This window comes from Marmota flaviventris, chromosome 9 (genome assembly GCF_047511675.1).
Source record: "Marmota flaviventris isolate mMarFla1 chromosome 9, mMarFla1.hap1, whole genome shotgun sequence".
NCBI classification, from domain to species: Eukaryota; Metazoa; Chordata; class Mammalia; order Rodentia; family Sciuridae; genus Marmota; species Marmota flaviventris.
The window spans coordinates 124635289-124660933 of record NC_092506.1 but is presented as its reverse complement, the minus strand read 5'-3'; the positions used below and the strand labels follow the sequence as shown (position 1 = coordinate 124660933).

At 39.4% G+C, this 25645-nt stretch overlaps 1 long non-coding RNA gene, 1 other non-coding gene and 1 pseudogene across 2 annotated transcripts in view; 1 reads left to right on the top strand and 2 right to left on the bottom strand.

The window, feature by feature from the left end:
* Positions 1 to 3729, bottom strand: part of LOC139707012 (transcription factor JunD-like) — a 99583-nt pseudogene extending 95854 nt beyond the window's left edge.
* Positions 3730 to 3775: 46 nt separating this feature from the next.
* Positions 3776 to 25645, bottom strand: part of LOC139707141 (uncharacterized) — an 83270-nt gene continuing 61400 nt past the window's right edge. Inside the window, exon 3 of the long non-coding RNA XR_011708683.1 lies at positions 3776 to 3803. This is a non-coding gene — a long non-coding RNA (uncharacterized lncRNA). The remainder of the gene's footprint in view (positions 3804 to 25645) is intronic.
* LOC139707158 (U6 spliceosomal RNA) lies at positions 15302 to 15407 on the top strand. The gene has a single exon (XR_011708696.1). It is a non-coding gene; the product is annotated as a U6 spliceosomal RNA (small nuclear RNA).

Sequence of the window (25645 nt, the reverse complement as noted above, 5' to 3'; positions counted from 1 at the left end):
GGGTTTTATGTTAATTAAAGTCAAATGCATTTTCTTTTCTGTAGGCTTTTTTGAATCCTCCAAAATGAAACAGGAAACGTGAATTTATAAGAAAGTCACAAGAGATGCAGTTTCCTTAAAGTACTGGACTTCCATGGTTTTCGGTTTTAGTTTTTTCTCTTCAAAACAACAGGTAACTGGAACTCCAGAAATTGCAAGGTATGAAACACAGGTAGAAAGGGCTCTTAGCCAACTTGGCTAAAAAAAAAAAAAGGAAAGACAGTATCCAGACACCATGGAGAGCAGCTCAAGTTAAGGACAGGGGGAGGGGCCAGCAGAGCTACCCTTCAGGAAGGAACAGTTACCTTACTAATTAAAACCTATGCTATTAAGCAAGGACCAGGCCATGGCAGCCACCAGAAGCCTGGAGACATTAGGCTGCTTACAGGTTCCAGGATTCTAGGGGTCCTGTACATATTTCTGATGTTGAGTTGCTAATCAGCTATGTAATATTCTATTTGTTCATGTCTCTCTCCTCTGCCTGCCCAGGACTGTCCTTGAAGACATAATGCACGACACACTCACCTCTGTCTCAGGGCCTGCCTGGTACAGAACTTCACAGAGGAGTGTGGGATCCAGGACCAGATGGTCAGAAGGTCCATCCTTACCTTTGTCACCTTAACCTCAGATACAGCATTAATCTCCAAGATAAAAAGAGAACACAGGAAACCAAATAACCCAATCAATAAGTGGGTAAAGGAACTGAACAAACACTTCTTAGAAGAAGAAATACAAATGGTCAACAAATATGTGGAAAAAAATGTTCACCACCTCTAGAAATTAGTGAAATGCAAAGTAAAACCACACTGAAATTCCACCTCACTGTAGTCAGAATGATAATTATTAAGAATACAAGTAACAATAAGTGTTGGTGAGGATATGGGGAAAAAGTTCCACCCATCCATTGCTTATAGGGCTGCAAATTGGTGCAACTACTCTGTAAAGCAGTGTGGAGATTCTTCAGAAAACTTGGAATGGAACCACCATTTGACCCAGCTATCCCACACCTTAGTATATACCTAAAGGACTTAAAATCAGCATATTCCAGGGATGCATCCACATCAGAATTTATAGCAGCTCAATTCACAATAGCTAAGCTATGAAACCAACCAATGTGCCCTTCAACAGATGAATGAATAAAGAAAATGTGGTGTGTGTGTGTGTGTGTGTGTGTGTGTGTCTGTGTGTGTGTGTAAACACACACACATACATACATACATATATACACACACAATGGAATATTATGTAGCCATAAAGAAGAACGAAATTATCATATTTAATAATAAATAGATGGAATTGGAGACTATCATGCTAAGTGAAATAAGCCAATACCCCAAAAAATGAAAGGCAAAGACAATATTTATGTTTCATTAATGATGGGTTTACAGTATGAGACTAATTATATTTAAACAGCAGATGGAAAAATGTGCTGTAACAAGTTATTATGTGGCCACATGAAAATCTTTATTGGCTGAAAGAAAGAGGAGCTTGTCAAAGCCTTTCCAAAGTACCCACTGAGCTCAACTTAAATTCAGAAATAAAGAAGTTGTTATTAGCATTTCTACGTTTTCCTAACTAGAGCTCCTCCTGGGGGCTCTCCTGGCCTCCTTCCTTCTCTCTTCTCTCTTCTCTCCTCCTCCTCCTCCTCCTCCTCCTCCTCCTCCTCTTCTTCTTCTTCTTCTTCTTCTTCTTCTTCTTCTTCTTCTTCTTCTTTCTCTCTCTCTCTCAGCATCTTGGCACATTAGTGGTATGTTAATTCTCTCTGCTTCCTCAATATGTAAATCTGTTCTGGGGTTGTGGCTCAGAGGTAGAGCACCCGCCTAGCATGTGTGGGACACTGGGTTTGATCCTCAGCACCACATAAAAATAAAATGAAGATATTGTTTCCACCTATAACTAAAAAACTACATATTTTTTTTTTAAATACCATGGAGATGAGCTAAGATTCAAAGATGTCAGAAAGGGTGAAAAAAGTGCCATAATCTGGAGGCAGGAGCAGGTGAGGGCAGGGCAGGGGTGGAGGTGGGCCCTGTTCTGTGTTCTCTGTGCCTTTGCCTAGCTCATCCTTTTGTCCAGCTGAGAGCACACTCACAGTCCCTCTGTTCTCTCACCCAAACCCTCCTCCTCCTTCACAAATCAGCTCAACTCTCAGCAGGTCTATGAAGCCTGTGTACCTGCTCTAGGCTTGTCCTCTGTCCCTGGCTCCACCCAGCCCATCTGATTGTGGAGTGGCCACCTAGCTCCACACAGTGTGGACTGTGTTCTATGGACCCAGAACAAGGCTCAAGGCCTATCTCATCCAAGCTGCATAGCCCCTCAGCCTAGGTCCAACTGCTGGTTTCCCCACCTTTTAGGTATGGACCTATTTACCCCTGAGGCTGTAGGGGATGGATCTAGATGCCTGGATCCCAACTAGGTCACTCCCTCTGGACTGAACAGGAGACAGATACAGGGGAGACACTCTAGAGAACAAAGTGCGACAAACAGTGGAGGAGGAGATGACTCACCATCCCCAACTGTGACCAACAGTGGGAAGTCTGAGCAATGGCCCAACAGAACACCAAAGCACCCTCTCTGCCTCTTCAGGAAAGAGAAGTCCCTTTGGGTGAGATGCTTTGACCCAAGGTGTCAAATTGGAAATAAACTTCTTAGAAGCTTCTGGAAGCAAGAAAGATCCCCAGCAAAAGGAATAAAGCCATCCAGGTTATCAGTCTGACTGTCACAGCATAACATGCCTGTATTCAAGGAATACTTACTTATTCTACTTAATAATAGCTCCAGTAGCAAAAGTAGTGTTTTGGATGTGAAGTGTCCCCTAAAAGCTCACATGTGAGACAATGCAAGACTGTTCAGAGGGAAAATGACTGGGTTGGAAGAGTCTTAACCTGATCTGTGAATTAATCCCCTGATAGGGATTAACTGAGTGGTAACTGAAGGGGTAGGGTGTGGCTAGAGGAGGTGGGAATTAGGGCGTGGCTTTGATGTATATATTTGTATCTGGAGAGTGCAGTCTCTCTCTTTGCTTCCTGGTCACCATGATGTGACCTGCTTCCCTCTAACACCATCTCCAGCCATGATGTTCAGCCTTACTTTGAATGGAGCCGGCCTTCTCTGGACTAAGATCTCTGAAACCACGAGCCCTCAAGTGAACTTTTCCTCCTTACAGTTGTTGTGATCAGATCCTTTTCATCACAGCAGCAAAAAAGGTTGACTAAACCAGGTAGTGATGCTGGCAAATCTACTACAGCATATTATCATAATCCTTCTATTTTATTATTAGTTGCTAACCTCTCACTTCGCCTAATTTACAAACTAAACTGTATCACAAGTCTGTTATGTATAGGACAGAACACTGTATGTAAGATTCAGTCCTATCTTTGATTTTAGGCATCCACTGGGAGTCTTGGAATGTGCCCCAAGGATAAGAAGAAATGACCACATCCATTATTAAAATAAAGGGAACTCATCTGTCTCTTGACTTTGCACAGTCACATCCCATTACCACATCAAGGGCACAGGGCAGCATCTTGTCTGCTGGGCCTACCTGACAGCGAGGATGTGCACCGGCTGGGAGCGCTGCACTTTCTGCCTCAGGGATGCCTGTGGCTGGGCAGGCTTTGAGGCCGAGGCTGGTGGCTGGCTGCGGGCATGCTGCCCATTCTGCAGGAGAGGCACCGTATCGGACTGCATGTTGCAAGCTGAGTAAAGGCTCTCCAGAGATGCGTTCATTTCACTCACCAGCACTTCCAGGTCCACATCATCCTCTGTACATGAAAAGGCAAGAACAGAATGAAATGTTAGTGGCAGCAAGGTTTCATACCCAAATGTGCATTTTTTGGTGACTGGTCACCAAAGTCAACAATATTTTTTAAATATTACATAAGGATTCATAAATATCTTCAAGTAACCAAACATATTGCATTAATAATTACTGATACATAGAGCCATAATTCAATCGCACCTCCACATGTCTTTACAGGGAGTACCAGGTGGAGCCCCTGAATAGCTTAATACCCTCCTTCTACACCTCTTTCCTTCCTCCCCACTGTCACTGGAGTGGGCTGTGCATAGCCAAGGTTATATAACATGACCCCACTGTCCTAGTCTTTGCTGGCAGGATCCCAAGTGGACAGTGAGCCCTAAGGCCAGACTCTTCTTCCTTCCTTGAAATTCCAGAAGTACAACAAAGACAAGAACAGAGTGGCACCAAACCTTGACACCAGTCCCAGTCCAACAAAACTAAAAGGTGGAGAGACAGTGGCATAGAAGTCACTGTGCAGCTACTGCTAAAACACATGCTTACAGACTTCTAGGCACCACCCTCCACCCCTTGAGTGGCCTGAAGTCTGAGCAAGCCCATTCTGACAGTGGAGGGCATGAATCACACGTAGACAGAAGGCACGATGGTATGGAGGGCAAGCCAAAGAGAATGACAGGAAACACAGAGAAAGGTATGAGTGAGCACACAAGGGCTGTGATGGTTAACTGTGTGTGTCAACTGGCTGAGCCATGGTATTCCAGCTTATCATCCAAATAGAAGTTTTCCTTTTAACAACCAAATAGAAGTTGTGCTGAAGGTGTTGCTTACATTAATATTTAAATCAGTGGACATGGAGCAGGCAGACTGCCTTTGCCTTATCCAATCAGGCAAAGGCCAAAAAGAAGAGGACTGACTTCCTGGGGGGAAGGTGCAATTCTATCTCTAGACTTGACACACAGTTCTTTCCTGAGTCCCCAGCCTACTGCCTACCCTGTGCATTTTGGACTTGCCAGCCTCCACAATCATTTGACTTCAGTGTGCATCTCTCTACATACATCTTATGGGTTCTTACTGATTCTGTCTCTAGAAAACCCTGACTGCACAGAGACATAGGGATGTAAGAGTACACAGAGATGGAGGAGAGTGGGGATGGGAAAAGAGACAAGGAACCAGGACTAGGTCACATAGCCAGCCCAGGGAAGACACATAAAACATTCTCCCACCTCTATAATAATTGTATTTGCATGTGTTTAAGCTATTTTGAGCTTGTTTTTTATCTGTTACCAATGTTTCCTAATAAAACTGACCCCTTTTTTTTATTTTTGCATTTTCAGGTTTGCCCCTTTTTAATAAAAACCAAACAAATAATCACCTAGGCTCACTGTAATGCAGAACTTTGCAACTAACATAATTCACCATCTTATTTGCTCCCAAAATAATCTCAAGTGACATTCATCCCACACATAAGAATCACAGACATCAAGACCCTCATGCTACTAAAGGCTACATACAGGCTTCTAATAGGGAGGAAGGAACACAGAGACATTTGCAAACTTGGACACTGCAAACTTGCTTATTCTGGCCCTGCTTCTATTGCCTTGAGGCCCAGGGCGAGAGACTCAGCTTTCTATTCTTGGCATCTTCAAATCTAACATGGGGTGAGCAATAGTAGTCACACCTTTGGGGGAGGGGGAGGATTACGCTTTACATAGTGCCTGGCATGGAGTAAACAGTAAGATGCTATTTATTAGCTCTATTTCATCTTCCTTACAAAATAATATAAAGCAGTCACGACTAACTAGTTTAACAGCTCAACATATAGGTCTGGAGGACTTAGGTCACACAAGCAGTGTCTATAGAACCTAGAATTTGAAAACAAATTCAGCTACTCATTTGACCTCACCAGGTGTGTGCACAACAGATGAGCACACAGCTCTTCCTGGAACACTTGGCTCTTCCTGCCTCTCCGGTTCCCTACACAAAAGCCTCGAATGACAGGTGGGGAGTGGAGCTTAGTGGTAAAGCACTTGCCTAGCATGCTCAAGGCATGGGGCTTGATCCTAGTACTAAAAAAAAAAGTCTCAGAGGGTCTTTGCTTTGGCTTCCCTTATTTCAAGACTAAAGGGCATAACAGAACAAAATCACTTCAAAACCCAGCCTAAAGAAGGCCTGGCAGCCAAAATGGTACAGAGAATGGGAGAGAATAGAACAGGGTTGCCTAATGGTTAGCATCTGGGCATCTGTGGTCAGCAGGACAAGGGGTAAAGCAATGTACAGTTACAGGAAACCTTGGGCAGAAGAAGAAGGGCCATGGAATCCTCCATGTGCTCCTTACCCTCCAAGAAATGGTACCCAAAGAGGGTCTCTGATGAGGCAGGTCATGCTCAAGGTCATGAGGAAGACAGACAGACATCAGGGGACTAAAATAGCAGCAATAAGACCATGATGTCTGATGTGCCCAGTCCCAGCTGGAATGAAGAATGGAAGCCATGTGGGAGAGATGCTGGGGTTGTTGAGTAAATAGGAACTGGGAAAGAATGGGGATCATTCTGAGAAAGGTGCAGACATCAAGTTGGACCTCAAAACTTGGACTGCCCTGAAGGTCCAGGGTCTGTGTGGGGAGAAAGAAGAAGAAAGGACGAGAATGCTGCTATAGTTCAGGTTATAAGCAGTCAAATATTAATCCTGTGGCCAGATATTAAAAGGACAAAAGTGCTGAATCAATAACTAATGGTCACCATATAATTAATAAATAATATATCACAAGGGAGAACTCTCGGGGTCAGCAGGCAGAACTCCTATTTATAGTTGGGGGTAGGGGAAGACAGTGGGAAAAAGTTGGTTGACAGAAAACCAGAACCTGTGGGAGCTAGTGTATACATGCCTGTAGTTTCTGCTGTCTGCTGACGCTGTGTGGCCTAGGAGAAATCCTCCTCTGTACAGCATCAGGGCAACACTTGGCAAAGGCACAAATGTCGGGAAGTAGCTGTCCAGAGACAGCCAACTGCTAATGAAAAGACTTCAGTTCTATATTTATTAGGACCTCAGAGAACTCATTGTGAAGAAAAGTGTAAGTTACACTAGAGCTCACAAACATGGGGCTTTGGGAAAGTTCTAGAATACATGCATCATGAATGCCACTCACCTACACTCACCGCATTTAGCTGATGTGGTAATAGTGGGTTAATCTAAGCACTGTAAAACAATTAAGGTCACATGCTGCTCTTAACTCACCATATTAACTGCTCAACATTTCCACCTTAATGGACCATTTAAGAATCAATACTGGGTGGAACACAAAGTTCACTGTAATTATGGAGTCAGTCTTGGGGAATGCACCAGGGGGGCCTCATCACCTGCACACGCAGACTGAGGGAGCTCTCTGCCAATCCAGTGGCACTTCATGGAGGGATGTTTTTTAAGTATTTAAAGACGGGAGGAACCCTGGCAGAACACAAAGGCCCCTGTTTTCACCGCTCACATCCTGCTTTAGAAATCAAACGGTAATTCAGTTCTTACTCTCAGACAGGTCTCATCTGAGAAAATAAAATGTCTCGATTCTTGCTGGCATATTTTCAGCTGCAGTTATTTTCCCCCCTGGGTATTTCTGACAGCCCTTGGCAGTGCCCACCCCCAGTGACAGTCCCTAGTGTCTCTGGTCTTTTTGCTCCTGTTACTTCTCAGTCAACCAAATAATTCCTGGGTTACACCTCTGTAGTCAAGTCAAATGCAAAACAATTTTGACATTATTTACAGTAAATATATGGTAAACAGATGTCAAAACAGAAAGGTAACACATGTCCTCAGAATATTTTTACTCTCTTCCGAAGTAGGTTATTTACAACTAATTTCTACTTCAGTACATTTGGGTTTCTTTAAACACACAGCCAGGTTAATCTGGTAACATTCACTTAGTTATGATTTTCACAAATTGAATATATATATATATATATATATATATATATATATATATATATATATATATATATATATACTTCAAACCTGTAAACATTCTACAGCTTTTAGAGCAAAAACAAAGCTTTTTAAAGAATCTGAAATGCCCTCCTGTAAAATAAACTTTAAAATGTCCTGCAGGGTCAGTTAGCATTTTATCTGTTTTGATAATAAAATGACTATAGTTATCTGACTTTAGGCAAACTTCCTTAAATTCTAAAGTGAAACAAAATGAAATCTTTCTAACACTACTTCATATTTTATAGCAAGTGTTTAAAACTCTTAGTGTAGACTAGGATGTTACTGAAATCACATTTAGTTCTTATAAACATTCCATATGGCTTGTGTTCCATCAGCTCATCCATCGCAGTGAGAATCCTGTATGTCTCTTCCATACATGTAGCCAACTTCTACATTCTTTTCTAGTCCTATGAATCCAAGTAGATCAATAATCACCCATTTGTGAAAGGCTTTCTGCCAGGTAACGGAAGTGGGAACATCAGAAAAACTGATGCTTCTGGAAATGAATGTTCAGATTAAGTATCTATTCAATGCTAACGTGGTACAAAAATATTTTCCATGAGTTTATCTTTCTGGAAGGAATTCTAGAAGTGAAAGGGAAAATGATTTTATATATAAAATGCTACTTCATATGAATTTGTGAGAATGTATTTACTGCACAAATATAGCTAAAAAACATGGCTGTTAGGTTATTAATAGTTACTTTCCTTCCTTAAATAACCCAGTCCAAAATTGGGCATGTACTTTGTCCCAAATATTTGAGTAGCTCATCTTAACTCAAATTCACATCTCTTCTCCGTCACTGTCATTAGCAAACTGAGGCTAGTTTAAGTTCTAAAATAAATTCAGGGAAACAAATTTGCATTTGGCTTTATAAACCATTATGAGTGAATGTTTTCCACAAACCAAGAGAGACATGCTGACCAGGAAATGGCAAAGAGGAGAAAGATGGTGTTAGCAGAGGAGGATTTAACTTCCTACACCACCTTACCTCCTTAATGAATAATGCACTTCTTAGTTTACAGCACCATCTAGTGTCTTCTTTATGTTAATTAGAGATTAAAGATGGCATTGGATTCTCTGCAATAAATTATTGTGGCACCTTAAAGATATGCAATTTGCACCATGTGTTTAGAATACACCCACTACTTCTTTTGTGTGCAGACCCACATAAGTTCTGGTAAGGTGCAATGCCATCCCTGTTTCCTCTCTTATCCCTTCCTTTTATTTTTACATTGAGTGTCCATCTTGTTAGGGAACAAAGAGCTGTGGGACGGGGGTATGTGTCATATATGGTTAAGCAAGAACAGACTGAGTCCCTACAAACAAAAAAAAAGGTGGTACTATACCTGAAAAGTTTCTAAGAGAAGTGCAAAGGTCAAAGTTCCTACCCATGCCTATCTGGAAAAGAGCTGAAGGCTAGGCTATGAAAGTGTTTAAACCCAGACCTGTTCACTTGGCAAGCTATTTCTGCTGACTTTTAACCAATTAAAAGTTATGCAAATGTAACAGTCTTACTGAAATATTTTTGCATACCAATTCATCTTCTATTCTCATATTTTCTATTCTCATATTTTTTAACACATGTGTATAGATCGCAATATAAATTGGTTTTGGCCATAAATATGCATATGAAAAATCAAGTACTATACTATTAGTATATTTTTCTGTATTATTATGAATATATTTCTGGATACTTGAGGATATTCAGCTAATGTAAAAGCAAATCACTTAATAACGCTAAAGAAAAACTCAAATGCAACTTCTAAATCATATCACTATTTAAAAAAAACAAAAACAAAAACAAAAAACACATGGAATTGATGTTCTATTGCAGTAATTCCTAAAGGCAGACAAGAAATAAAAGCTCCAGAATTAGTCTGTCTAGTAAATGTATGTAAGTACTCTCATATATAAAATCAGAGTTGTTCATCCATAATACCGAAATTTTCAGTGTTTATAAGAGAAACTTCTTTTCCTAACCTTGGATGAAAAGGGCATCCTTTTCTCTCTACCCAACTCACATCAATGTTAGTTAATTGCCAGTTTCAATCTCTATTTACTGAGAAAATGCATACGAACAAGCTGATTGAGTTAATAATTTGTAAGAATACCATGCTTTTTGTTGTTGTTTGTTTTCTTGCTTGGTGGCCATATACATTTGGAAGAGTGCCTAGAGCAGCTGCTGGGCTCCAATCAATGCATTGTGCCTGTGTAAATTCTCTAGCCCCCACCTGGAGTCAAGGACCCACAGCTTATGTGAGAAGAATAATCATCCAAAGTATTTTCAATGATCTGCTGGTGATATGAATCTGGATAAAAATAAACACATATCCTACGTATACCACAGTCTAACAAAGCTAACCTCACAATGGCTCTTCTAATTTGTCAATGCTGGCTCAACCTATCTGTTGCATTGTATTTACAGGTGGCATCTTAGTGATTTTTCTTGTAATGCTTTTCCTTTTCCTAAAGCAAATGTAAGGCCATGCATTCAAGGAGGCTGCATACATATTAAGTCCTATAATCACTATTTCCAGTGCTAAGCATTTTCTTCTATCACGTTAGAACTTTATCTGAATCCTCCTCTAAGAACATCTACTAACAAGTTTTAGGTTCAGCATCCTACTCAACAGATCTGTAGATAATACGAGAAATGTTAACCACTGATTCTGCTTTCATGAAATTTATATGCTGTTCCCCTTAAAACTGCATTTAGATTCTAATATTCCTTCCAAGTAAAGTACTATCCCTGATGATTATTTAAGTATCCATAACTGCTAATTAGATTCTGAGCAATCAACAACCAACTGAGATCTAAACTTTGTGTACAACCAGGCAGATGAGCTGCAGAGTAGGCAGTCCACGGCTGCCTGACTGGACACATGAGCCATGTGGTGGTCGGGAGTTCCCTCGAGAAGCCTCAGGCTCCCTACCAGTGCAATGCAAGAGGACCCTGGACTCACTCCATACCCCAGTTCCACTCTAGACAAGCTGCTCCCCATCCTCAGGTCTCCTTCTACTCCTGACTTGGGGGATGATATCAACTAAGGCCCCAGGATGGTGACCAACTTCAGGGCTGCCTGCACCCCTTAATCTTTAGTTCCTTGAAGATATGAGGATTAACAATGGATGGAGAAGATCAGCACTGCAGAATTGAGTTGCTAAAATCATCTCTCTCTCATGGAAGGCGGAACTGTTCTTGTAATTCCCAAATGCTAAAACTAGAAACAGTCTAGTTGTTGAGTGAATCCAGGTATATTATCCCCTCTCCTGTGTTATGAAGCCCTAAAAAAATCTTCCTGGGCATCTGAGTGTATTTGAGTTCATGGGGTTCTTTGGAAACATGAAAGCCAATGTTTTGACACATTTCTCTGCAAGTTCCAGGTTGCGTCTTTCATGTTTCCCGGGAGCTCCACCATTCCATCCACACCCGTGCAGCAACTTCCTCATCAAACACTCTGCACTGGCTATTCTACTTCTGCACCTGCACTTCTGTTGAATTTTACAGACAGTGATGGCATACTGGTAGAATTCTAGATTTTGGTTGTGTTAATGTTGGGTAAAGGAGCCTTGTAGGCCCCTAGTCAACAAATCCAGAATGTTAGGTGATCCTCAGACCAGCCAGAGCAGGGGACAGCTTCTCTCCCATCCTTCTTCTCCCTCCCTCTTTGACTAGTGGCTGAAAAATTGGGAAGGGACCTGAAGGGCATGAGGGATGACTCCAGGACAGAATGGACAACAGCTCACCCCAGAATGCTTTGACCAACTGGCTAACTAGAATTATTTCATAACTTCTTGGTCCCTTCGCACAGTGTGAAGTGAGAATCACACCAGTTATGCAGTGTTACTAACAGTTCTTTTCAGGTAGACTACTAGAGTATTTCATTTTGACCTAAACTGTAGCTAACATTTCCCTCAGATCTAGAATCCCTTAGGAAAAGTCATTTATTTCCCCTCAAGCCAAGTCAAAGATCAGTATTTTGGTTAAGTGAGGGGAAAAGATTGGTTAACAATATTTTGAAAAGATAATCACACCTACCATTGCTTGATAACATCCTAACTAGGGAAAAAGTCCCACTTTTTTTTCTGGTACAGGGGATTGAACCCAGTGACACTTTACCATGAAACTATGTCTTGTTAAGTTGCTTAGGGCCTCACTAAATTGCTGAAGCTGGCAGACAACTTGAGATCCTCCTGCCTCAGCCTCCTGAGTCACTGGAATTACAAAAGTATACCACAGCACCTGGCTCCCATTTTTGCTTTTTAGTTTCCAAGACTTTTCTATTTCCTGTCATTTTTCACATAGCCAAAAAAGCAACCTGCATGCTACTTTGTTTATCTGCATTTTGACTTGTCATTTCATAAAAGTGGCTTGAAAAGCTTCAAGACAGAAATGAAAATCTACATTTTGGGAAACATATTTGAATCTGATGAAAGGTTACCTAATAAACTTCATTATGAAAAACAGATTTGGTAATTAGCAACTATGTTACAATTTCCATTCCAACCTAAAAGAGAAGGAAACATAAATGAGCTACACCTCAATGTCCTATTAAAACATTACAATAGAAAATTTGGGTATATTAATATTTAATTGTTAAACATCTTCAATAATTAGATGAAAGTCCTAAGAGTCAATATAGTTATTCTTTGTTTCATTTACAAACTGTAAAAGCAGGAAAGTGGCCCTACATTTCCTTGGATTCTACATTCACATATTCAACCAACCATGGCTCAAAAATATTCAGGGGATAAACCAAACCAAACCAAAACAAAAAACCCTGTGCCTATATTAAACATAGGCAGATTTCCCCTTTATTATTCCCTAAACAAGCACTGTAACAACTATTTACAGTGTTGACTTTGCACTACTTATTACAAGTAATTGAGAGATGATATGAAGTATATGGGAGGATGCACACAGGTTATATCCAAGAACTACACCATTTTGCAGAAGGGACTTGAATATCCAAAAAATTTTGGCTTCTGTGGGGTCTTGGAACCAATCCCCCAAAGATCTGAAGGATAACTGAATATACCCAGGGAAACTAAAGACAGAGCTTTAAAAAAAATGCATAACCATGCTGACAGCAGCACTACTTGTAACAACCAAAAGATGGGTACAACCTAGGTGTCCCTCAATGGATTAATGCATAAAGAATATGTAATATACACACAAAAGACTATTATTCAGCCTAGTAAGGAAAGAGATACTAGCCACCCTATAACATGGATGAACCTTGAGGACATTCTTTCCATGAAATAAGTTCATCACAAAAATTAGTAAATAAAAAACTTATGATCCACGTACATGAGGTCCCAAGAGAGGTCATATTCATGGAGACAGTGCAATGCTGGAAGCCAGGGTGGTGGGGTGTGGGGAATGGGGAGTTGGTATTTAATGGCTACAGAGTTTCAGCTGGGGAAGAAGACAGAGTTCTACAAATGGATGTTGGTGGTAGTTGTGCAACAAGGTAACTGTTCTTAAAGTCACTGAACTGCATGATTCTTAAGAAGGTTAAGATGGCAAATTTTATTTTAGGCATGTTTTATCATAATTAACCATAGTAAAAAAAAACATTTTAAAATTGGATTTGTCAATACCTTCAAACATGGTCAATTAAAATCTGTCTTCCTAATCTACCTTAAATGTGACACAGTGCCACACTCACTCTTCATGAAGAGAGTCTCCACCCCATAGCACTATGCACTGCCCCTTCTGGTGAGCAAAAGGGGTCTGTCCTGGGCTCATCTCCTTCTCACTCCAGCCCTTGTGGGGATCATTTATCCCTATCACTGAACTGCCCTCTCGTCACTGTTTTCTTGACTCTTGGGCCAGCATGCCTACTCAAACTGGTCCTCCTCCATGATTGGAGCTGAAAAACTCCAGGAATGGATGTCACTCAGGGTGGCCAGTTTAGGGGCTGGGCTCACAGAAGTCAGCCTCAATGTGGTCTTGGATGATCAGTGGTGACACAGGCTTAGTTGTAGGAAAATGTCAAGGGACAGTTCTCAAAAAGAAATATTCAATCAACAAGATGAGGCATGGACCTGGTCAGGAGGAAAAATAAGACTCATAAAAACCCCAACAAGGAGGAGGCCCAATGCAACAGGTGAGAATGTGCAAAGGCACCTGGAACTGGCTTCCCCTCCAGGAGATGACAAGCAGACTGGCTTGTTAAAGACAAGTCTGTCCATCTCTTTGTAGAGTTGCAGTAAACACATATTCCTTTATCCCAACAACAATAAGGATTTCTAGTACAAATTTTGCATGCTTCCTCCATCAATCCTCTGGACTGTGTTAGGTAGGATCTACTCAAAGTGTTCACTTTATAATGGTATATGCAAACCCTCAGTGCCAACAGAGTCTCAATAAATAGAACTATATATACATAGAAAGTCTATCTACTCTTAGAGACAACCGTTTCCTCAGGGCGACTCCCCATATAGTTGGTATAGGCTAAGGTCTAGAGCAAATCTCAAAATCAAATCAAGATATCCTGGTGACTAGGCAATTCTACCTCTACCACCACCACCACCACCACCAAAAAACAAACAAATAAACAAACCAAAAAAAAAAAAAAAAAGCAAGATAATGATTAATCCCTGTGTGCCTTGATTCCACTGAGATTTATATTTTAATCTACGTTTTAGGGCACTGTACAATAATCTATTTTTAAAATAAGGAAATCTATTATTTTACTCAATGATTCCGTTCATTAAAATTAAAGACCTGGCATCCAAGATTCAGTGAGTGTCACCTAGTAAAGTTTGTAAAGTATTCTTTCTTATATTTTATCCTGCCACATTGTTGCAAGGAAGCACCTGGGCATTACTAAATCTCTGTTGGGTCCTTTAAGACTGACTGAATTCTGCACCACAGAGCCTACACAACACACTAAAGGAATTTTCCACTACCAAAAAGTTTCACCCTGCCAAGTAAAGACCAAGGACCTGAGCTACAAATTGCATTTTAAAAGCACAGATTCAGCTATGCAATTTTTTCTTTGTATTTTAGAAGAAACGGGGTAGGAGGAGAAATCTACCCAAAAAATATCATTTAAAAAGGGCGAAAGATAAACTGTATCTTTCTCAAGCAATTTAATGTTTCTTTTCAACCTTTTGATTTTAATTCCTAATTCTTCTATTACATCATAAATCAGGCAGAAGCCTGGGTACAAGAAACTATATAAATAACTTGTCATTCTGGAAGGTACCCATTTTCCATCAACCCTAAAAATATTAGTCCAAGAACACTGGAATTGAAAAGGGAAAATCCAGCTTATGGTACAAAATCCTGTCACTCACTGGCACTGGGCTCTCAAAAAAAAGTCAATGTTTTAAAGGTAAATGAGACACTGGGGAATCTTTATTATCACATTCAACATTAACACTCTATAATTCCATGAACTTAACTCCATAAATTTAAAATCCGTTCATGTGACCAACATTTTTCTCCTTCAACAAATATTTACTGAAAGCTGACTGCATATCCAATATCGTTTCAGGTGCTAGAATACAGATGTTAACAAAGACAGGATTCACCTACAAATTGGAACGATACAGAGGCCATCAGCACAGCCCCTGTGCAAGGATGACAACACAAATGCATAGTGTGTCCAATGTCTTTTGAATATTTTCACCACAAATAAATGCATGTTTAAGGACACAGATGAGAGATGCTTCCCTTGACCTGAACATTACACAACTTATATATGTATCAAGACATCATGATACTCCATAAATACATATAATGTTTATGTGTAAATTAAAACAAAAATCCCTGCCACCCAGATGTAATGCCTTAAGCAACAAGCTCTGGAAAAGGATTCCAATGCTAAATATAAAGTAGCACAGAAGGATATGAAACATTTTTTTACTACCTCTGGAAAAATAATTCCCTCTACAAAGAAGTTAAAACCTGATCTGGTTAAGTGGCAACTAACAAGGAGAAAGGAGGTAGATGTATCCTGTAGGAATAAAAGAATAGGCTTCCAACTGAAATGGCATGCCTCAAGCTGAAAAGGGCTGGGATGGGGAGGGGAGGTCCCAAGACCCTGCATTTTGAGTACAGTTTAGTGATAGGTAGGAAGTTAAAGGGAATATGGAGTACAGATCATGTCCTCAGACGAAGAGATCCGTGGTGAAATGAATAAACTTCCTGCTCTATGAACATATACCAGGGGCCAAAAATTCTCCTAGCATGGTTATGCTTATTGCTTGGCAGAGAGAAGAGTTTTAAAATGAGATCTCTGTTTCCAGGCAAGTCAATCATGGAGAGGGTATTCAGCTCAAAAAAGCCTTGATTCTGAGGCATCTGGAGGTGGAAAGTCATCCCAGGAGAACCCTACCAGGCGATTCCAAGAACTGGCACATCTCCCAGAACTGAAAAGCCCAGGAGACAGGAGCTGGCTCTCCAGGACCTGGATGGGAATGCAGTTTATCCAGGACAGGGCACTCAGGATGGGGCAGAGGGGTGGTTTACCCAGAACTTCCTCTGTCAATCCATCCATCGGCAGGACCACCAGGGGTTGGGGGTGGCGGTATAGGTGAAATCAGTTTCCTGGCACTTACCTGATATACTGAATCCTACCCTATTGGGTTTGGCTCAAGGGAAGGACAGAGATCCTGCTATATCTGAATGCTTGTTTTCCTTGAAAATCTATGTGTTAATAGAAACCTAACTTCTGAGGTGAAGGTATGAGGAGGTGGGACCTTATGGGGTGATTAGGTCATGATGGTGGAGCCCCCTTATAAAACAGGCCCCAGAGAGCTCATTTAACTCTTCTACCAGACAAAAAACACAGCAAGATGGCATCTGTGAGGATGTGGACCCTCATATAACACTGAAACTGCCAAGGCCTTGATCTTGGATATTCAGTCTCCAAAAGTGTGAGAAACTGTAAAGAAGCTAGGCACAGTGGAGCACACCTGTAATCTCAAGAGGTGAGGCAGGAGGATCTCAAGTTCAAGGCTTGTCTCAGCAACTTGGCAAGACCCTGACTCAAAAACAGTTAAAAAGGCTGGGGATTGGATCAGTGGTAAAGCATCCCTAGGTTCAATCCCTAGTCCAACAAAAGAAAGGAAGGAAGGAAGGAAGGAAGGAAAGAAGGAAGAAAGGAAGGAAGGAAGGAAGGAATTAACTAAATTATTAACATATAAAAAGGATGAAGTATGTCCTACTTTGAATTGAGGTGGAGGTTCCACTATATATCTTGGTAACTGTGTGACTATACCTAGAAATAAACTGTTAGAACAGAGATGTGTTTGACAAATCATAAAACAAAGTGTGGTATGTTTAGAAGAACAGTAAAAAGTTGGAAAGGAATACAAAGAGGAAGCAATTTATTTTAATGGTCAGTGGAGAACAAAGGGAAGTGCCCAGGGAGAAGGCAGTAGTGGTATGGACCAAAGAATAGCTGAATGTAAACATACAGAAATGGTTATAGCTAGTCCTGGATGATGGGTGGCTAAAACACCAGATAGAGAAGGTCACAAATCAATAGCAGGTTCCAGAAAAGCAACCAGTCTATGTCACTGTGCCCAAGGGATGTGTACAGGTGCCATGTGGTGTGGTAAGTCAGAAAGTTGAGAGGCCTCCCACAGGGGCCACAGAATCACATTGAGAACTGCCCCATCTGCTCCACAGCTAGTCCGCCTTCTATGATACAGGACTCAGCCTATTCCTCCATCAAGAACAGGGATGCAAGAGTCCCCATTCACTGCACAGAGTCCTCCAGCAGGAAGCATTAGTTATTAGTTTATGCTATTTGACAACCAAATACATTTAAAAATACACAGACAAGGGGCTGAGGCTATAGTTCAGTGGTGGAGTGCTTGCCTAGCATATGTGAGGCACTGGGTTCAATCCTCAGCACCACATAAAAATAAATAAATAAAATACAAAGTGTCAATCTACAACTAAAAATATAAAAAATAAATATACATTGACAAAATGGGAGGTTAAGAAACTAAAAGTTAACATCATCTCATGGAGAATGTTATCAAGGACTTGGTCAGAATTGAATCTAGAGTTGAACAGCAACCAATCATAGGACATTTCCTATAGAAAATGGCGGAGGAAAGGACAGCAGCAGGCTCTCCAACCCTTGTGGATTCCAGGGGCATCCTGGATAGTTGATAGACTGTTTCACTCCCCTAAAATGTTTACTCCTTCTAGCTACAAAGGTTCACTGCAAATATGCATGCATAATAGTGCCTGTCCACAGGTGAGGAACTAACATTTTTGAGTAACTACTTAGAAGTGGGATTAATTCACAGTGGGGTATGCATTAGCTATGTTAATGAAAGTGATTTTTGTAGATCTTGTTAAATTGCTTCTGAAGGCAGTAGTACATTCTGTACTGAATGACAGAGGGCTTTTTAACCTTCCTTAAAATCTCTAGCTTGAGGTCTTACTTTGGGGATAGAGTTTAAAATTATGTAAGAAAAAGAACTCCTTCCAAAATTTTTTTTAAAAAAGCTTTCTATGTACTGATACGGATGGAGGCTGATTAATACAGGTTAACTATAAATTTTTAAAAAATTAGGTAAGGTACAATATGGTGGAAAAATATAATAATATTGAATTGTAAGAGAAAGGATAATTTGGGTTTTTTTTACATGGAGGAAATTTAAAGATATTCTTTCATAATTAAATAAAAGAATTATTTATTTCTAAATGAATCCTGCTACAACCTAAAAAGAATTTGTACTTCCTTGGGCAAAAGGATCCACACGTTACATGATCATTAAGACAGAATTGACACAGGGATCACTGTGTATGCCCTAGGCCTGGGCCCCATGCCTCTCATGGCTTTGACAAGCACCAGACACACTCGTTTAATGAGTGAACGAACGAATGAACGAATGAATGGAAGTCACGGAAGAACCACAGGGCAAACGAGCGGAGGAAAAGCAAACCCACCAGGAGAACAGAAAGAGTTGCTGGGATAAAGCCCTCTATTGAGCAGGGAGCATCCTGACAGCTAAAGGAAACATGAAACATTAATGGAGTCCAATTATCTGCTCAAAGGGATGAGACAAAAGAGTGGCGTGAACTGTCAGAGCATCAGGAAAGCGAAGGCGCAGAATAACTGAGACTTGAAAAATGACAAAGGACAACAATGGCTTTTTCAGTTCTGCTCCAAATAAGGACCAGGAGGAAGAGGTCTGCTGCTTGCTTGACATTGGGGAAAGACAGAGAGAATGCAAGCTCCTCAATGCCTTGCCTTTTTGTTCCTATCTTCCTTATTAAGATAAATTATCTTCAAAGTGGAAAGGAAGGAATAAGCACAATTAAGGGGAAGCCACGGTCCATGATGGGGGTGGGGCTGCAAAGATCCCATCTCCTTGGCTGCCTTCAAGGCCAAGGAAAATTGATCCCTACAGTTGAAATCTCAGTTCCAGTCACTGAAAAAATCTCAAGAGCCAAAAAGGAAGGAGAATACTGGTGGGCCTGGATAAGGAAGGCAGGCTAATCTGGAGGTATGAAAAGCAGAGGAACCAAAGGCTCAAAGAGGAGTCTACCGGCCTTGGTCAAATCTCAGTTCTGTAACACATGATGGGTGTGGCCAGGGCAACTCGCCCACCTCTGGCCTCTGCTTCTTCCCGTGGAAATAATAATACCTCCATCATGGGGCAGTTAGGTGGACTCAATGGGGTAAAATGTTCTCAACACACACAAATATAATATTAAGGTGATAGATGTGTTAACTGTGATAATTATGATAATGACAATGTTTTGATATATCAGCATATATTAACATTTAAATAAATTTTATGTAAATCAAAAAATAATAGGAAAGATTTTTTTCTCCCCTACCAAATAAAAAAACAACTATAATTTAATACTGGATACCTTCATGAGTTCATACTGAAAAATTCAGTTACATTCTAACATCATAGGACTTATTGAGCCATCCACCATTCCTTTCTCATACTTTTTCTGACATTAAATCCCATTATTTAGATAAAATAGTTACTTCTTTGCTCAGTCCTTGAATATATAAAAATCAGTTTCTAACCTAAACTTCTAAGTATGGAAATTCTTAATAGTTTAAGATCTTAATTTTATAATAGGGAAGTCACCTAAACATGGAGGAAGTAGAAGATGGGAAGAAAGAAATCACAGAAATCTAAAAGACTACCATATCATCACATTACCTGACACTACAGGAGGATCATCACCAACTTGTGTATTTGCCCTTATTCTATGTGGTATGGCCCATTTCCTATTCCATAAAGCAAAAAGAACATGGACATTGGGAGAATTTTGTGGGGAAAGGATTATACGATGATTCTCCTAGCTTTTCTGGCATCTCAACCTCAATAAAAAGTGTTAGGCATATTGGGGGGAAGTGGAAACAAATCAAAATTAGCATAATCTTAGGTATCAATAGCCAATCAAAGGCCCATATTCACAACTATTTGTTTCAAATAAACATATTTGAAAATAGTATAGTTATATATAGTATAGTATAATATCATAAGGAAATGATATAGTATAGTATAATATCATAAGGAAATGATAATTGAGAAAAACAAAAGTTACTTTTACATATATATGAATACAAAGAAATGATTAAAAGTTGGAAGCCATTTTTGTAAGACTGTTGGACTAAATGAGAGGTCATTAAAGATTCTGCAAGCCTGGTTCAAAAGCAGCCATGAGGAGCCACTGTCTTCTTGGGAGACTTGTGTGTATTCTCTATGATCCTGTCCTTATCCAAGCTTCTCCTGATGCCCAGGAATAGCCTGGCAAGAAGGGAAGGGCTTTGTCAGCTGGTTGTCTTTGCTTGCCTGGAATTACCAGAATGTCACATGTGCAGGCAGGGCTTGAGAGTTTTCTGGAACTCACGTCTATTTAGGACATGTGAGTTCAGGAATTCATTAAATAAATATCTGTGAAACATGACTCCAAAAAGCGCACTATGGTAGAACCTTCAGGATTAAAGTAAGACTTGGTTAGAGTCCTCAAGAAATCTATATTCTCTGGAGAAAGCGGACAGGGGAAAGGCAAAGCTCCTTCAAGTATCATTTTATGTATTTTCAGGTGTGTGCCTGGTGGCCCTCTTGAATTATCTTAAACCTGGTGCTAAATGCACTTGGCTTTGATTCCCATTCCACCATTGCACTAGAATGTCCGTGGTCATAGGAACATTATGCACAAAACCAAAAGGGGGAAACAACTCAAGCGCCCATCTACAATGAATGGGCAAACCAATGTGGTATATCCATACAACAGAAATATTATTCGGGTATAAATGACATGAGATTCTAATATGTGTAAAATGGATGAACCTCGAAAATATGCCAGATGAAAGAAGCCAGTTACAAAAGAATAGATATTATATAATTCCAATTATATGAGTTACCTAGAATAGTCAAATTCAGAGTCAGGAAGTAGATTAGAGGTTACCAGGGCTGGGAGAATTATTGCTTAATGGGTACAATTTTGTTTGGGGTGCTAGAAAGTTTTGGAAATAGATAATGGTGATAGTTGCTCAACACTGTGAATATAATTAATGTCACTGAACTGCATACTTAAAATCATTAGAATGGTAAATTGTGTTTTATATATTTTACCACAATGAAGAAATAGTTCTTAGAAATTGTTTAAGAGTAATTCCAGCTATTACAAAACCAAGCACTTTCAAAGGAAAATGCACCCCATCCTGCAGGGTGCTACTAAGAAAGGCATGAAGCATTTTTAGCAACTGTCACACAAAAATAAGCAGCTTATGTTAGGAACAAGGTAATAAAACAAGAGCAATAAATCCTCTTTTCCAGATAGAAGTAACAGGTCAAGGAAAGTCACAGCTAATCTTATATTCTCAACATCAGGCCCCTTGTAAGGAACCAGGCAACTCCAGATCTAAATCAGAGTATCTGACTAGGACTTGAAAATTAAGGAAGCAGAAAAAGAAATGCAACAACAAAAAATGGCACTATATCTTGTCATATTTGATCACACATCTCATGGCATTTTGTTAAAAAGAATTCCACAGGATGAACTTGGTGTCAGGCACAAGAATGGGAAGGGAAGGGAATGAAGATGTGAGGGAAGTACTGAGAAGGCACACCACAGACTCCTATAGGTCCTGCAGACTGTGCTCCATGCTGGCCTGGGAGACTGGCCAACCGCTCCCAGGGAGGGAATGAGCCTTTGTACTGCACTGCCAGAGAGCAGCACATCCCAGGTCCACTCATCATAGACTCCCAGGGCTGTGCATGTGCTAAGAGGGAAGATGAACACTGCACTTGGACACACTTGAAAGAGGGACTGTGCCCTTCTGTTCCCTGAAACAGACCTCGGAGCACTGGCTCCCTTGATTTCCAGCTCTGTTGGTTTCCTTATTTTTCATGTAAAATAAGTGTCCAGAATCAGTTTGCTTTTTTTTTTTTTTCAAACTTCCTGCTTATGCACTTTGCTAGTTTTTCTATTTGACTGTTACTTATTTTATTTATAGGACTTACAGAACATTTTTTTAAATAAACAGAAGACAGTAATTCTCCACATGATACATGCATTATATTTTTTTCCCCAGGTTGAAGTGTGCTTTTAGTATTTTAAATATCATCTTGTGTGTTTGCATAAAAATGTACACTTATACGCAAACTTACCATTTTTCCTTTATAGTACAGCTACATCTTATTTAGTAAAGTCTGATTTTGACATACTACATGAAGATTCTCACTATTCATTAATTTCTGTTAATCAAATAAATAAAAGACATTTTCTTTTTTCACTATTGTTATTTACTTGCCTAAAATTGAGTATTACGTATAATACATAGTAAGGTTCCAGGCACCCGACTCGCCCCCAATATACATAGTCATGTTTCCTGTGATCTCAGTTCTCCCATGACTATTGTTGCTGTATGCCATTTCTGTTAATGTGTTGGTGTCAACAGGGTATCTACTCTGATCCTTGGATCTATCTCTCTGCCCATGAGTAAACCATATACTTTCTTCTTGTGAAGTCTCATGAGAAATCTTGCTATCTGATAGTGCAAATCACCCCTCCACATGTCTTGTCCTTCTCCACATTTCTCTTGGCTATTACAAAGTCTTACTAAGTTTCACTCTTCCTTATTAAACTTAGGAAACATTTGCAAAGTCACACAAAACTCTGCTGGATATTTGGTTGCACCTGCAACTAATTTAAAGATAAACTTGAAAAGATGTAATAATCTTCACTATATTCTGTCTTCTCATCTATGACCATAGTATAACTCTCCACTTCTTCAGGACTTTAATCTCTTTAGCAACATCCTATGTCTGGTAATCTTGTTGAGTTTATTCCTAGACACCTTATAATTTTCATTACTGCCCGGCATGGAGGCATACTCCTGCAATTCCAGCAATTTAGGAGGCTAAGGCAGAAGGATCACAAGATCAAAGCCAGCCTCAGAAACTTAGTGAGGCCCTCAGCAATTTAGCAAGACCCTGCTTCAAAATGAAAAAAAATTAAAAAGGGCTGGGAACGAGGTTAAGTGGTTACACACCCTTGAATTCCTGGTACCAAAAAAGAAAAAAAAATTAATTACTAATATAAATGAGATTTCTTTGGGCATTATATTTCCTGATTGTTTCTTAATAGTATAGAAGAATACTATTAAATTTTACTTGTTGATATCACATTATATCTGCCATCTTACTGAACTCTTATTCATTTTAAAAGTTTGTATATCGGGGCTGGGGTTGTGGCTCAGCAGTAGAGCGCTCACCTAGCATGTGTAAGGCCCTGGATTTGATCCTCAGCACCACATATAAATAAATAAAATAAAGGTGTTGTGTCCAACTACAACTAAAAAAATAAATAAATATTTTAAAAATAGTTTGTATATCTGTGTACATTTTCTATTTGAATAATCATACTATTTGCAAATATTTACAGATTTTATTTCTTCCATTTCAAAGTTTACATTTTTGTGTCTTCATTTATTCTTTTATTGCAACTGCTAAAACCTCTAGTATACATCTATGTCTGATTCTGGATATTCCTGGGCATGACTCTAATATTTCTCCATTATGGATGATGCAAGCTGTAGGTTCTGGACAAATCAATTTTTTAAAAAAAAAATATTTTTGTAGTTGTATATGGATATAATACCTTAATTTTATTTATTTATCTTTATGTGGTGCTGAGGATTGAACCCGGGGCCTCACATGTGCTAGGCACTAGCTACCACTGAGCCACAACCCCAGCCTCAACAAATCAATTTTAAAAGGTTAAAAGTTTCCTTTTCAGTCCTGGTCTCTTAAGAGATTTGTTGTTGTTTGTTCTGTGTTACAATAAGCAGAAAATTCTCTTTTCATGTCTAGTGAGATGACCACTTGCTTTTTCTTTATATTAAATGTGTTACTGCCTACAATGGTAAACCATCCTTGCATTACTATAATAACCCCAACTTGGTCATATTAATTGTTTTACATTTCATTTAAGAGAAATTGCTGAATCTGATTCATTTATGTTTTACTTGGACTTTTGTTTCATTTTGTAAACATGTGAAATGGGATTTTGATTTCTAGTATTGTCTCAAAGCTACCTGAACGTATCATAAATAGGGGAAAGTTCTTGGTCCTCTGTCTACCTCTGAAAACATTTGTATAAAGAAAGACATTATTTGTTCCTGGAAAGTTTGCTAACATTAATCTACAGAACTACTTCGGTATTTTTGAAGGGGCAGTAATGATTATTGCCAGAGTTATTTAATATTTCTGTACCTGGAGGCTGGAAATGTAGTTCAATAGTAGAGCACATGTCTAGCATGCATGAGGCCCTGACACTAGTTCAATCCCCAAGACCACCAAAAAAAAAATGATTTCAAAAAGAATCAATTTTACTTTTATATTTTTGCAATAAATTTGTCTATCTTCTTTCATGCCTTTGTCCTTCTACACATCTGTGCTAGAGGTTTCCTGTTAGGATGTTTTTTGTTTGTTTGTTTTGTTTTGTTTTTAACAAGGACTGGCTTTCATTTTGTTCTTGTTTATTGACACTTTATTTCAATAATTTCTCACTTTAATTTTTATAATTACTTCCTTCTGCATTTCTTAGACTTATTCAATTTGCATTTTTCTAATTTCAATTTTTCTTCCTTTTGAAGCTTAGGAATTTAGTCCTACTTGAGTAGCACTATACAACTTTCCACTTGTACTATGTTCATTTCCATTAGGTTTTAAATGACTGACATTTCCATTGTGAGTTTCTCTTTAACCCATGAGTAAAATATGGGTCTCTTTTAAAGTTTCCACAAACATGTTTACATGTTTTGTCTTGAACTTTTTGTGTTGATGTCTGATTAATCACACTGGGTCAAAGAACGTGGCTTGTGTTGAATGGATTGCTTAAAATTTAGTGCAACTTTCCATATATGGTCAATTTCTCAAAAAAGTTAAGACAGGTTTTAAGAAGAATCAAGACTGTCTCTCTGTTGGGTACAGGGTCCTAGGTGTCTCTACCAATGGAAGTCTGGCAATACTGTGGTGTATATTTCTGGGATTACCCCTACTATCTTACATTGTATTTTCTGTTTAACATCTTCTCTCTTTCATATCTTAATTTTTCTTCTTTTTCTACTTGATGTTGTTTGATTTTTTAAAAATATGTATCCCCTTGTACTTTTTTCTGCTAGGTTAAAAGCTATAAATTATATGTGTATTCTTTCAGTGATAACAGTCAATATTTTAGTTGCACATAATATGTTAAAACACATGATTAAATATATTTTTTCCCTAAAAAGATGTCCAGTTATTTCACATTTTACTCCTCCATATGAAGCCGTTTTAGGATTTAACCACCGAGTAATCCGAATCCCGCAGAGACACACATACACACTCTCAACATCTATATGGAGTTTC